The sequence below is a fragment of the Macrobrachium nipponense genome, chromosome 14 (genome assembly GCF_015104395.2).
Source record: "Macrobrachium nipponense isolate FS-2020 chromosome 14, ASM1510439v2, whole genome shotgun sequence".
Classification (NCBI taxonomy): domain Eukaryota; kingdom Metazoa; phylum Arthropoda; class Malacostraca; order Decapoda; family Palaemonidae; genus Macrobrachium; species Macrobrachium nipponense.
In genome coordinates this window covers 56,018,126-56,031,585 of record NC_087207.1, presented here as the reverse complement: position 1 = coordinate 56,031,585, position 13,460 = coordinate 56,018,126, and the positions used below count along the sequence as shown (strand labels likewise).

At 36.6% G+C, this 13,460-nt stretch overlaps 1 protein-coding gene across 2 annotated transcripts in view; it reads right to left on the bottom strand.

Annotated features, from left to right (window-relative positions):
- LOC135226522 (growth factor receptor-bound protein 2) overlaps positions 1–5,143 on the bottom strand; it is a 196,837-nt gene extending 191,694 nt beyond the window's left edge. Inside the window, exon 1 of one of the 2 annotated variants that reach the window (XM_064266154.1) lies at positions 5,097–5,143. The gene's annotated coding sequence lies outside the window, so the exon portion shown is untranslated. Of the gene's footprint in view, positions 1–591; positions 617–5,096 lie in introns of those variants that run through there. The other variant, XM_064266153.1, reaches the window with a different exon arrangement.
- Between the last annotated feature and the right edge of the window lie 8,317 nt (positions 5,144–13,460).

The following is a 13,460-nucleotide window of genomic DNA, read 5'->3' as shown; positions in this document are numbered from 1 at the left end:
AGCAGATTGTGGTCAACTGCGTCGAATGCTGCACTTTGGACGAGCATATAACCAGATGCCATATTTTCCATTTGCCACAATTTTTACCATATTTATAATTGCGCACAATGTTGAGTGTTTTATTTCCTAAATGGTGACTGATCCTCAGGTATAATGTTGAGTTGTTCCGAGTGTTTCCACGTTTTTTCGTGAACTTCCATTTCTGTAAGTTTTGATAAGTACGATAGGTTCGATATTGGTCTAAAAAAAATAGAAGCTTAGACTTCATCGCCTTTTCCAATTTATAGGCCGGCTTTATACACATACGCTTCTAGAAGGTGGGATTCTCTTCTGTGTTTCTTTTGCAGAGTCCATTTCAGGCAGCCTTGCCCACACAGGACCCCAAACCATTAAAGGAATTAAAAACAAAAGTTGAATGGAATCACTTTTACCGTCTGATCCCTAGTAGGCCTACGCAGGACCTTCTTTGAGTTCTACACTTGAGAGAGAGAGAGAGAGAGAGAGAGAGAGAGAGAGAGAGAGAGAGAGAGAGAGAGAGAGAGAGCGTGTGTGTATGTATGTGTCTTTCAGTGTAGCACTTGAAATACAAACCGCTCGTAGTAGTAAACTTGCACCGCTGCGAGAGGAACACTGACTTTAAAAAGATAATAGATAGACGACAACACATTTTTATCACTCACGGGAAATCCGTCGCTCGTCAGAGAATGCTTAGGTTCGTATAATGTCCAGCTTTGTTTTACGACATCCTGTCTTTATTCAACTTCTGGCGTCTCTTGGTACAAGTGACGTCACCGAGATTATATCACACAAAAGTGTACTAGGCCTAACTTATGTTGGTTTCGAACCCGGATAAGAGAGAAGGACTGGGAGTAGTTACCCATTGCTTAATAATAATAATAATAATAATAATAATAATAATAATAATAATAATAATAATAATAATAATAATAATAATAATAAAGATAAGGAAAAAGGATTACGTGTGACTTTTAAAAGAATATCACCAAAGACGGGTCACTTGCCTGACAACAATTGCTTCAATTTTGGGGAACATAGTACAGCAGTTTTTGGTAGAGATGGGGCCTATTTTGGGGGTGTTAAAGGAAATAAGTATGGACTGATCAATCAACCTTGGCGGATGTTTGAGGTTTCGGAACGTTATTGCTTTTGGGACGTTTTCGTTCGGCAGAAGGTTCTTTATGAACGGAGCGGATTATATGTGGATTCAGTATTAGCTCTTTAAAAATCTTCCTTAGAATAGAATGATAAAAGGAGAAAAAGTAAAATCGAAAGAAGATAAGTCGTACTGTATATTTATACAGAAACAGTTCGTAAACAAGAAGGAAAAATAAGACAATGTAACCTTCCTAAAAGCATAAATTCTACGTCAGCTACTTTTCCTCTCTGAAGGTAGATTTTTTAAACACCAGTTGTAACCCTCTGAATTTCTACTATTTAGAACAGAAAGAAACCTTTCCTGAAATTCACGATGACATTTAAAACTTTGGTTAGTATGCGTATTGAAATATGCTTACTTACCTTTACTGATTTTGTTACTTACAGTTTTTTCTAATCAGCATTAAGACAATTGTAATCATAATAATATTATTTATGGCAATAATAGAACAATGGGAAAGGAAAGAAAAAGTGTGGCCTATTTGTTTGTGTCTGAAAACAGCAATATTGTATATGGTAGGGCATTGTCTAAACTAGATACTTTAATAATGAGGTTACGTCTGGGATATAAATATTCTTGGGAATACATTGATGATGAAAACTCTAAATGTAAATTATGCGGTGAGTTACAGAAACATACTTTACAACATTATGTTATAAAATGTAATAAATCATCAGTTTCGTAACCCCAGAATAGATGATGTAACAAATCAAGTATGTTATTTTCTGAAAAATGATGTATGTTCCAAAATTTTTAAGAAATTTCCTAATTTATTTTGGAATAAATAATTGTGAGCCATTTGCCTGTCCTTTAGTATGATTTTGTATAACTTGAGTTTTTGTACCTTTTCTTAACATTTTTCTTTTTATATAACATTTACTTTTGTTATATTTGTTTTGTATGGCTTTTGCCTATTGTAAATTTGCTCTAGTATATCAAAATGTTATTTGTATAAAATTTGCGTTATAGCTTGGCATTTGCTTTTGTATAATTGGGTTAAAATTCTTCTCATGTAAAATATTTGCTTCTCATTACTGTTTTTTTATTTACGTATTTATTATTATTTTTGCCTGGGATCTTTTGAATTTTGTAGGTGAGTATAGCAGCATGCTGCTACACTCCATTTGATGTATATCAATAAACTTTTTGAATTTGAATTGAATTTGAATTTGCCTATACCCGCAAGGCAAAAAAGATACTAAACTCATTTATCCGAGACTTTGCAAGTTACACAAATTTGTCCAAGACTTTGCAGTTTAGTAAACTAATTCGTCCTGAACTACAAACACATCGATTAACTTATCCGAGTCAGAAAATGCTCGTATTAAACTCATTTATCCAAGATGATGAAAGTTACTAAACTCACCTCTGAAATCCTACGAAAGTTACAAGAATAATTCATCAAAGTCTCTGAAAAATACTAAACTCATTAGCCAAAGACCGAAAGCTACCAATTTCATTTATGCTCGTATCTGAATATGTTGAATGACTCTTGTGTAGAATTTACTCATTACGCAGAGTTCAGCTAAGCTCCTTTCTTGCTAATGTCAAGCTGTGAATTCCGGTATGCCATGACGTCACATCCTTTATCTTTTTCCTCTCTTTCTGTACAGATTTTTTTTTTTTCAGAATGAAAGGATCTTTCGGTCTAGGTCTTTAGAATATACGTACACTCTTTACGCAGTATATAGCATGGGTCGTGGCCAGCTTTCCTGCACCGCAGATTAAGGAAGAAGACATTCGTGCTTAGACTGACGGACCGAAGCATACAGACTCTTGATACCCTTTACGAGGGATGCATTCTTTTAAAGAGGGCTTTGACTTTTCTGATGTGATTATCCTTCGCTCAAAATAGCAAGGTTACACCGTGGCTTAAAGAAAGCCATTTCGATCTAACTACAAAACAACAGTAATGGTTTGAGTGAGTCTCAAGCTTCCCGCCTCTCGGTGGTCATGAAGCAATATTTCATGCTTTATGTTTATGTCGATATTGATATCCTGAATAAGTTCCAACATAAAATAGACCGAAATTAACTTAACTTGATGTTACTGAAGATTTTCTTTACCTTAAAAGTTACAGAATCACCTTTTGACTCAGAATAGGCCTAAACCGGCTCAAGAGGTGGTAAAGAATCCCAGTCATCTAACTCACCGTAACAAAGTTTACTAATCTCTTCAATTTGATTTTGCGAGCGGGTGTATTGGTGGGTGTTCCTGAACCTTGCGAGAGGAAGTGAGGCTGGATTCTTTCAGTATCAAATAATTTTATAGACCAGGGGAAGCATGCAGATGCTGCATCATCAAGAACAGAGAAACAACTTTTAATTATTGCACAGAGAAGTATGCAACCATAAGCAGCAAGGAAAGAAAGACAGGAAGTTGACGGCAGATCTTCAGAATCTTACGGGAAAGATGACAAAGCGTTCGTAACTCGGAAAAGATGTAGAACTAGCCAAATAAATAAATAAATAAATAAATAAATAAATAAATAAATAAATAAATAAATAAATAAATAAATAAATAAATAAATAAATAAATAAACAGTTATAAGTAATTCGAGCTGAAAGTTTGGTAACGCTCGATATACACTTATAATGTGTGTGTATGTGTGTGTTTAGTTCCCTAACTCAAGTTTCAGTGAAAGGCGAAACTGCGTCACCAAATTCATAAGAACATCATAGTGGATTTAAATAAAAAAAAAAATAAAAGTACGGTTATCCCAATATTTTCACGAAGGCACAGTTGCTTCCAAGCTGTGATCTTATAACCACAAAACAAGTGAAGTTGAAGAAACAAAGGAAAAATTAAGCAAAATATATAATTAAATAACTAAAAATAAAGTCGCAATCGACGCCTTGTTTCGTACCCAACGCCCAGGTCTTCAGATAGTGGAATTATGTTCTGTTCACTCGCTCGCGTTATCAAAGTTGAAGCACCCATATTTTGTCATGCGGTGTGCTTTCAAGCAGACTCTGCTTGCATGATGAGTGTGGATAATGCTTACGAAATAAATGAATCTGCTGTGAGAATTCGTACTCTCGTGATGGTTCTATGCCCTGAAAGAAGAATGGATCCGGTTGAGCGCTGAGGGGTGAACGCTATATTCTTGCACAAAAAAAGAGGGAGAGAGAGAGAAAAAAAGTCATCCTGAAACATACAGCAAACTTTAGCGGTCTGGATTAAGGGGCAATGGGTTACACAGAAACAAAAACAACAAAGTAGATTGCAAGCTTACTCTCCGAGTAAGCGACTAGCGTAAGAACAAAGAAGCCGTGAGCGAACTTATAATAGCGTATCTTATCACATGAATTATATCATATCGCTGTGGATGTAGTCATCATAGCAAAATAAATAATTAAAAATAGAACTTTACGAGCAATTTTTACGTCATTCTGGTCTGCAATGCCTTACGACACTATATTGATAACGAACGTGCATTGCTAATACTACTAGATATAGTGCAGCAACTGATAAAGTAGTAAACAAACTTAATAAAGAAAAACTTTATTGAAATAGACGTTTAAGATGAGGCTCCAAAATGGTTAAAAGAGTTGCCTCACTAGTACGACATTCAAATGAAGAACAGATAAACAGCTTTCCCAGATTGAATTGATTCACTATATTCAATCGAGTTATCATGGATTACGGAAATGAAACGTGATATATTGTAAGTTTTTCGCTGACGATAGTAGGATGACGCTGAAGATATTATGACCCAAATAGAAGTCATAGTGATGGACATGAGCGGGATAAGCGAAGCGGGAAAAGACTTAAAGAAGCTAAAAACAACAATGTGTAGGCTATACCCTCTTCTGTATACTGCGTCGCACAAAATGTGTATTGAAAGTGTCGCAGGTTCAATCGGTGGGTTTGTGACCTTGTGGAAGGCCGTAGAGGCGCCATGTAAAGTCGTACTCACCTTGAACTACGCCGTTTGGTAAGTTCCTGGATGAGTCTACGAGATCACCCTAAGCGCGGGCGCGTGTGTGGCTTCTTCAATGTAGCTTCGCCTGCTGAATCCGGAGAGATTCAGATGCGCGCGTAATTAAGATAACTTGGTCTAATGTTAGAAGTTTAAGTCTGATTAGAAGTACGAGGATCAATATATGATTCACACAATGAAAAAAATTATTATTATTGCTCTACTTCAGCTCGAGACTCATATAATTTACATTGAAGATACGGGATGTTGCGAGGGTGAATTTTACATTCAGACTCTCATATTTGAAACGTATCAATTACGAGCATTCCGAAGCTGGCATATATATTATATATATATATATCTATATATATATATATATATATATATATATATATATCAATATTGAGACAAATGCTCACTGGAAGATGAATATGGACATGTGTATTTGGTTAGAGCCATGAACTTTTTCCCAACAAATATCCAGTTTTGATTACAGAATATAATATATAGTACCTCCAAAACCTTACTTTTATAATAATAATAATATACAAATAATGTACATTTATACACACGTGCTCATTTATCGTTTTATATCTTCACAATCTTATCAAGTCAGTGCTACCAAGAAATCCACACAGGCAAGAAACAATTCCATTTGTTGTTTCGCACAGAACGCAGGAAGGTATTTTATCTACTCCATCTTGTTATAATTATCATGCGCAATTTTGCTCCATAATTAGCCCGTTCAGATAGTATCATATTCTTAGATGATAGGATTAACATAGGATATCGAATAGAGGGTTCATCCATATCTGGTCGTTAAGCAATCAATCAGCAACAAAAGAGTAATATTTCTTTATAATGATTAATCTGTACCGTTTAAGGGTCGTTATGAGGGTAAGTAAAGCTGCATGGCAGCAGTGTTACTCTGGCGCTATAGCTAGTCAAGAGCGTGTCACCACATCGTAGATTATAATAATCGTCAACATTTACAAATAAAACATCCTCACGTAGCCCGTCACATCATCACATGCAATTTGCAAACATTCAGTAGTTCCGTCACCACCACATTATCATATCACTATGAGATAAACATGCAACATACTTTAGTTTTGAACGTGATAGCAAATATAGAAGACAAAGCCCACCCTAACTTACATGCATAATTTTCACATTGTTCGTTTCACCTCCTCCCACTATACCAGTGTGCTCAATGTTGAATGTATGTCATACATACATACATACATACATACATACATACATACATACTACACACACACACACACACATATATAATATATATATATATATATATATATATATATATATATATATATATATGTGTGTGTGTGTGTGTGTGTGTGTGTGTGTGTGTGTGTGTGTTTTAAAAAAAAAGAGCAACAGTAACCTTCTTTTTGAATTAGGCTCAATCCACACTACCCTCGCACGTAACTGGGTCGTTTCAATCAGGATTCAGGGTCCAGGTTTCAGTTTTGTACGCCTAAGGCAGGTGGTACAAGATAGGGGTAAAAGATTATTCCAAGACCCTGCTATTACACCTGGGCTGTTGTGTAGCTTCGAAGCTGTAGTACTCCAAGGCTTATAGTTTATTTCTTTCAGCCATCGTCCACGCAATAGTACTAAGGATCTTCGGTCTCGTCAATGCAGTCAGTGCATCGTTTTAAGGTCGGTTTTGTTGATGAAACAGTTTCCAATGTGTAGTTTGCTTTTTCTCCTCCACTCCAGTGCAGCTACCCTTTTTGAGACCCGGATATTCGTTTGTCTTATAGACAAAACGTCATACATCATAAATGCCAAATCCACACTGCCATATCACCCTGTCTCAAGGAATCAAGTCTCGAGATGAGTAGTATTTGATTTTCAGTTCAGGATTTATTCGTAATTTACCATGTTTGCCTTTAGGGTTGGGGTCTCATGAGGGTGAAAAATCGTGCCAAATGTAGTACTGAACTCATTGTGCAAATAACGCTGTCGAAGACTCCCTGTAGATTCTTTAAAAAGGCATTAAGAAACACGTCTCATTATAATTGATGGCATTTTCAGAACAATATTATTATAAATATATTATACTGTTGCTTGGTCAGAGAAAGACTATGAAAGTAGCTATTGCGGGAAAATTGTAGTATGACAGTGTAACTGGTGTTTAGCAAGGTGGGGATAGGTCAGTCATTTTAGCAGAATCGGCTCCATCGAAAATGAAACATTCTGACCCCAAGACATAAAACGTGAGGAGAGATAAAAGACGAATTCACTTTGTTCAGTTTGCTTGGATTTGTGTAGAACCCTCCACAGAGTTGTTCCCTCTCTGGCGGGCCCTTGTACTACATTTTCAAAATAAGTGGCATCTAATGTCATTTCACGTCTTTTAGCATTTTATCGTTATTATCGTAGCTCCTGCAGAATAGGAGTCCTTAGTTCTTTTTCAAATTTGCTTTCTAGTTGTATGATCTTCACTTCATGCTGTATTTGTTGTACAGTTTGGTGCGGAGTGTTCAAATGCTCTCTCTCGCCCTGACTGGTTCAAATAGCCTATATGCTTCACTGGCATGTCTGATCACAATATTCATTTCAGGTCTAAAGAAGCGTAAGCAGTTTCACATTTGTTGGTTCACCATATTTTAGTGCTGTAATGACTGTAAGACGTATTCTGCATTCTATTTTTGCTTTTACTGGGAGCCAATGTAGCTCAATTAGTGCTGGACATCTGTGGTGTTGGGGTTTGGGGTTATTCTGTCATGGCAGTCTTGTCCCAGCACAAGACTGACTTAATCTTATACTGCTACTGTCACGGTAACGTAATCCTTTTATTAATCTGGCTGCTCTATTTTGTACTCCTTGCAATTTTCGTGGCAGGTAGTTTGGGAGACTGTAGAATATAATGTTGCAGTCGTGAAGCCTCTTAAGTGTGGTTAAAAATTGCTGTTTTCAGAGTATCTTTGTTTAAATATTTTCTGATAAATGCAATGTTTCTAACATGATAGTTGCAGGTTTTTACAATGCAATATATATGGTTTTTCATCGACAATTTATTATCGATGAATACCCTTTAGTTCCTCAGTGCTGCTACAGTGTTTATGGATGACGAGCCAATACCTATAATTTTGAAGTGTTCATATTTTCGTAGTGCACTATCAGATCCAAAAGCATACACTCAATTTTGTCTTCATTGAGATTTAGTTTCTTCGCCGACATCCATTTCTTTTTTATATCTTTCATTATTGCATCAATTTTACTCATGACAATTATTGAAAGGCAGTGTCGAACGATCAAAATATCGAAAGGACAAAGTGTTGAATGAACATGTCGAAACATCCCGTACTTGACACAAATTACCAGAAACCATAAGACTGATTTAACCGTTTTATGTGACGTTAAAAGGATGGGAGGGTACAGTACGACACCCCCTTCCCCTGTATGTGTGTGTGTGTGTGTGTGGGCTTGTATGTCCATTATGTAACCTTACTTTGAACTGCAAGGTAAGCTTTTCAAAGCACAACACTAACAAGCATCAGGACATTCAAGCAAATTCAAAGCATACAAGATTTTATTTATGAGAAAATACACGTGTATTTGTATAAAAAATATACTTTGTAACATAACTATTGCGTCAAAATTTACCTGCTAAAGATTGTGATCGAAAGCTCATGAAACTCCAATCCAGCATTGACGTCATTTAGGACTTTTATTTTATTTATTTATTTATTTATTTATTTTGCATTGTCTTATTACATCTCGGCATCGTTTCAGTGTTGGCTGGCTCCGGACGAAGTTTTCTCAAGAGCCTGTCTTCTGTAGGGTAACAAATTACCATTCTGTTATGCAATGCAATATGTCCTTTTGACACTGGTTAGGATGGGATATCTGTGTGGGATATCTTGACTATTTGCTTGGGACGGGATATCTAAATGGGATATGTTGACTGTTTGGTTAGGATGGGATAATCTTGACTGTTTTGCTTGGGATAGAATTATGCCAGCAGAAGCCCTTTCCTTAAGTCAGGCCCCACAAGTGTGGCAAGTTGTAGCTACAAGGGAGTGTGAAACCTGGTGTGGACCTCTGGACAACTTAACCAACAGACACACAACAAGAGCATCCCCCCCCCCCCATGTCCTCTTGAACCACAGGCCTTACAAATGAGAACATGATGATATGTCGCCAATTCTAAAAAATGTTTGGCAGAAGGGGAGACGTACTATCTGCCCGATCATAGATCTATCTTACAATAAAACTTACGAAATGACGTAACTTGACTAACCAAATCCTACTAACTAACCTCATTTGAATATCCAGAAAAGTAAACTACTGCATTGTATGATATTTCACAAAGGTATGCATTGTGATTAATATTTTTTTCATTATTATTCTGAAGAATAGTAATGTAAAATCAACATCTTAAATTTACCGCCAACTGGTTAACCATAACGTACAAGGTTTCAGACTATTGTTGTCTCTTGGGCTAAAGACACGGACGATATTAACCTGTTTTTGCTGTTTCAGATGTTTCCACTGTCATAATATAAACCGTTGGAATGGATGACATTTTCGATTAAATAGATCAACATAAATACCGAACATAATTCGAGGGAACACATGTAGCTGCGATGCCATTTTTTCTCTGTGTCTGTATATTACATCATTTGTTAACGAAGTTTATTTTCTATTAATGTAACAGTTTCTGTCAATGCCTTTCTTCAATGAAATAGATAATAAGTATTTTGGGACATAACCGTACGATTTTTCAACTTCGCCTGACTGAAATCGTGCCTTCAAGGACGAATCCTCCATTTAAACGTTACTTTTGGGCAGTGGAATTACGAAAGATGTCAGTTATATCAATGTATCTGAGTATTGTCACGTTATCGTCAATATTACACCGAATTTGTTAATGTAAATAAAATAAACCCCAAAGACCACCCACGCTGATTCATACAAAATCATACTCTGAAAAGACTGGGTGAGATATTAGTGAGGGTTCTCACTATAAAAAGTTGGACATATCCTTTACGGAAGATGTAAACAAGACATTCAAAATTTGTTAGTTAGGACGCCATCCCCGCAAAATATGACTCGATTGATTAAATATTCAATACCTTAATATCGAAAAAGGTGAACCAAATACCTACCTTATCCAGAAATATAATACTTGAATTCAGGCTAATTATTTTCATAAACGAGCAGCTGCCTCAAACGATACATAGATGACATTGCTTAGCAGGGCGAGATTTTGTGAAGGAATTCGAGCGAATGCAGTATATTAGTAGATCCTTCCGTTGGTCCCCTACCCATGAGATATAGCTAAAAGGGGTAGGCTATGTGTACAGTATATGCGTGACCGCACCCTATTTCTTAAAATAGGCGATGGGTGAGGGAACATGAGACTTGAGGATAGCGCTTTCTGAGGTGGCGATAAAATTAGTAACTCAAGATGCAATTAGACCACTTATTGTGTCTATCTTGGCAAACTTGACTGACGATGGTAGAATGAAGAGGCCAAGTGCTGATAAATCTGGGCAAATGTTTAAATCTTTAAATCTGAAATATCTGACGGAGATTTGTGCGCATAAATAATGATTATAGGCAAATAGAAAGCGGGTATACATAATTTGCAACTATTTCATATGATTTTATATCTAATGGAATTTACCGAAATTTAGACCCACGTATTTCGTTAATCGCCGATATGTATAAGTGATATTTTTATGTGAGTGAATTTCATATCAAGTGGTCTTCTCAACTTGGTGGCTTTGATGAAAAGAAAAGAAAAGAAAAAAAAACACACACACACAAGTCACTTCCATTTTTAAACTTTACCTCCAGAAACGGGGATGTACCTCATGCAGAAAACTTCCAGAACATGAGCATCTTAGTTACATCATCAAAAGCTTGTCAAACCTTTTATACTCACTGTCATTCACGGTATACTATACTTTTCAAACGCCCTGCTGACCAGCTCCTCTTTCATTCATTGCATTTACTCCAAAATACTCATAAAAATCCGCTTCGAACATTATTTCACCATTCAGGTTAACATTCAGTGAGCACAATTGCAAGGTCCATGGTTCGATCCCAATGATAACCCACTATTTGCTGCAACTGCGACTGGGTATACTCACTATATACCAATGGCTGGGGTCACGAAAATGACTGGGTCTAGAAATTTAAATCCCATCCGACTTGCAGGAACACACCTTCATGGCTTTTCCTCTTAGAGCAGGGGTTTTCAACTTTTTTTTTTTTATTCCCACCACTATACCCTTTCGTGTGTTTTTAATGTCAGTAATGTACTACCAACTACCCCCTCCACTTCGTATAAAGAAAGCAAAACAGTCGGAAAAAAAATTCCATTGTGTATATTAGCAAGTATATACTGTTCTGAAGGGAAGTATGTGCATAACTCTCCTGACATAACCAGCATTATTGTAAACACAAAGAATTCCATAAACAATAAAGAGAATTTTTATTATAATTATTTTACCTATTTCTAGGCAGTAAAATTTCAAGATTGTTACAGAGCTGCAAAAACAAAATATATTATCATTACACCAGCTGCAAAGGGAGTTAATGAGATTGCTGGAACTGTTTTTCATCAGCTACACTAGTGAGCCAAGGAGCAGTTTTTGCTAAAGCAAATTGTAGGCCGGTTTCCACATTCATTCTAGACCTTGGTTTTGATTTTATGACGAGCAAACTGGAAAACCCAGTTTCACATATGATTCGGATATTTTAAACCAGAACTTGACAAAAGACTTTTTCTCAAATAGATCACAAGCACTGAAGCCATTCATAAGTTCAATAAAACCTTCCTGAATACCATCATTAACAAAAGCAACATCTGCATGGAAACGGTCTTTAATTAGCTTTAAGTCTCCTTCGGACACTTCATTAAAATATCTATTTCATTTTGCAGTGAGGAAAGGCAATCCTCTCTTATAAGCTTACCATCTGAACTACAGGACACCTGTCAATCGGCAAGTAGGTGGCCAGGGTCCTAACCCAAATAACCTGTGGCGAGTGTGTGGTACCCCCTGACAGGCCCTTGGCATACCACCTGGGGTATGCGTACCTCAGGTTGAAAACCTCTGTCTTAGAGGATGTGGCTTCAGAAGGTTAACTTTTTGGGTCTGAGCAGCTGTTCATGGGATGACGTTGCTAGCCAATGCCCTTCCTTACTCAAGTCATGACCCACCATATTCATCTCACTGCTAGGTACATAACTAACTATACATTCCAATCTTGTCTACCATAGACAATTAAAGTTTCTTCTCAGTCTAAGCATATATTCTGTTATCTTTCATTCTTCACCTATTCTATGAGTCATTTCATCCTTTGACTTTACCCTCTTTACTTTTCTCTAGCTTAAATTTATGCTAATCTTGTTACAAATGCTTTTCAAGCTCTCATATGACGAGACAAAGGCAAGAAATTTGTCCGTTGCTAGACTTGTTGCTTCTGTTCACCATACACAGCACTTTGAACAAAGACAACGGACTTTGTCTGGGCTGAGTAGTGTACTGACAGGCAAATGAGTGTGACAAAGGATGGTGCATAGAGCCAATGCGTCAATTTTATTATAAGAAAGAGGTATTGCATATGAAAAGCATAAAAAGATTTTCTTTTTTTGCATCCATTTTCCTTTCTGTTAACTTTCTGATATATCACATCACTTCACTAATTTGTTTTCCTCACTAGAATGCTAGGGGCTAAATTTTTCCAGTAGAGGATGGAAGGTCTTTTGAGTCCATTCTTTCATAACTTGGGAAAGATTTGTTGTTTCTCTTACAATAGTCATTTGACTTCTTAGAGCCTTCCTTTTCATGAACCAGCTTTTACATCATTCCCCTTTACCCAGTGCCATTCTCTTATTCACACATATGCCTATCAATAAGGCAGAGAATGCCAGTCACTTTCTGTTCTGGTTATGAGCCATGTTGCAAATGTTGTACTACTGTGCTTACCTCCACCCAGACAAGGCTGTGTAAACAACAGACTTTTGATTGCAGATTCTGTCTGGCAATGGACTTCACTCGGGTAAAGTCTGGTCGTATGGATGGGGCTGTATTGGTTTCTGCAGTTTTTTTTTTTTTTTTTTTTTTTTTTTTGCCAAAATCACAACTGTATCGTCAACAAACATCAGCTATTCCATGCTCCAGTAACTGTTCTTACCATACAACCTTGCACCTGCATATATTATCCTTTATCCAGTTTCTTGCATCACCAAGTCCGTGAATTTACTGAACAGCCATGGAGATATTACACAACCCATTTTCAGGCTAGCTTCTACACCACAAGGTAATTTTCATGCTCACATATTACAGAATAGGAATGGAATGGAATATAAAA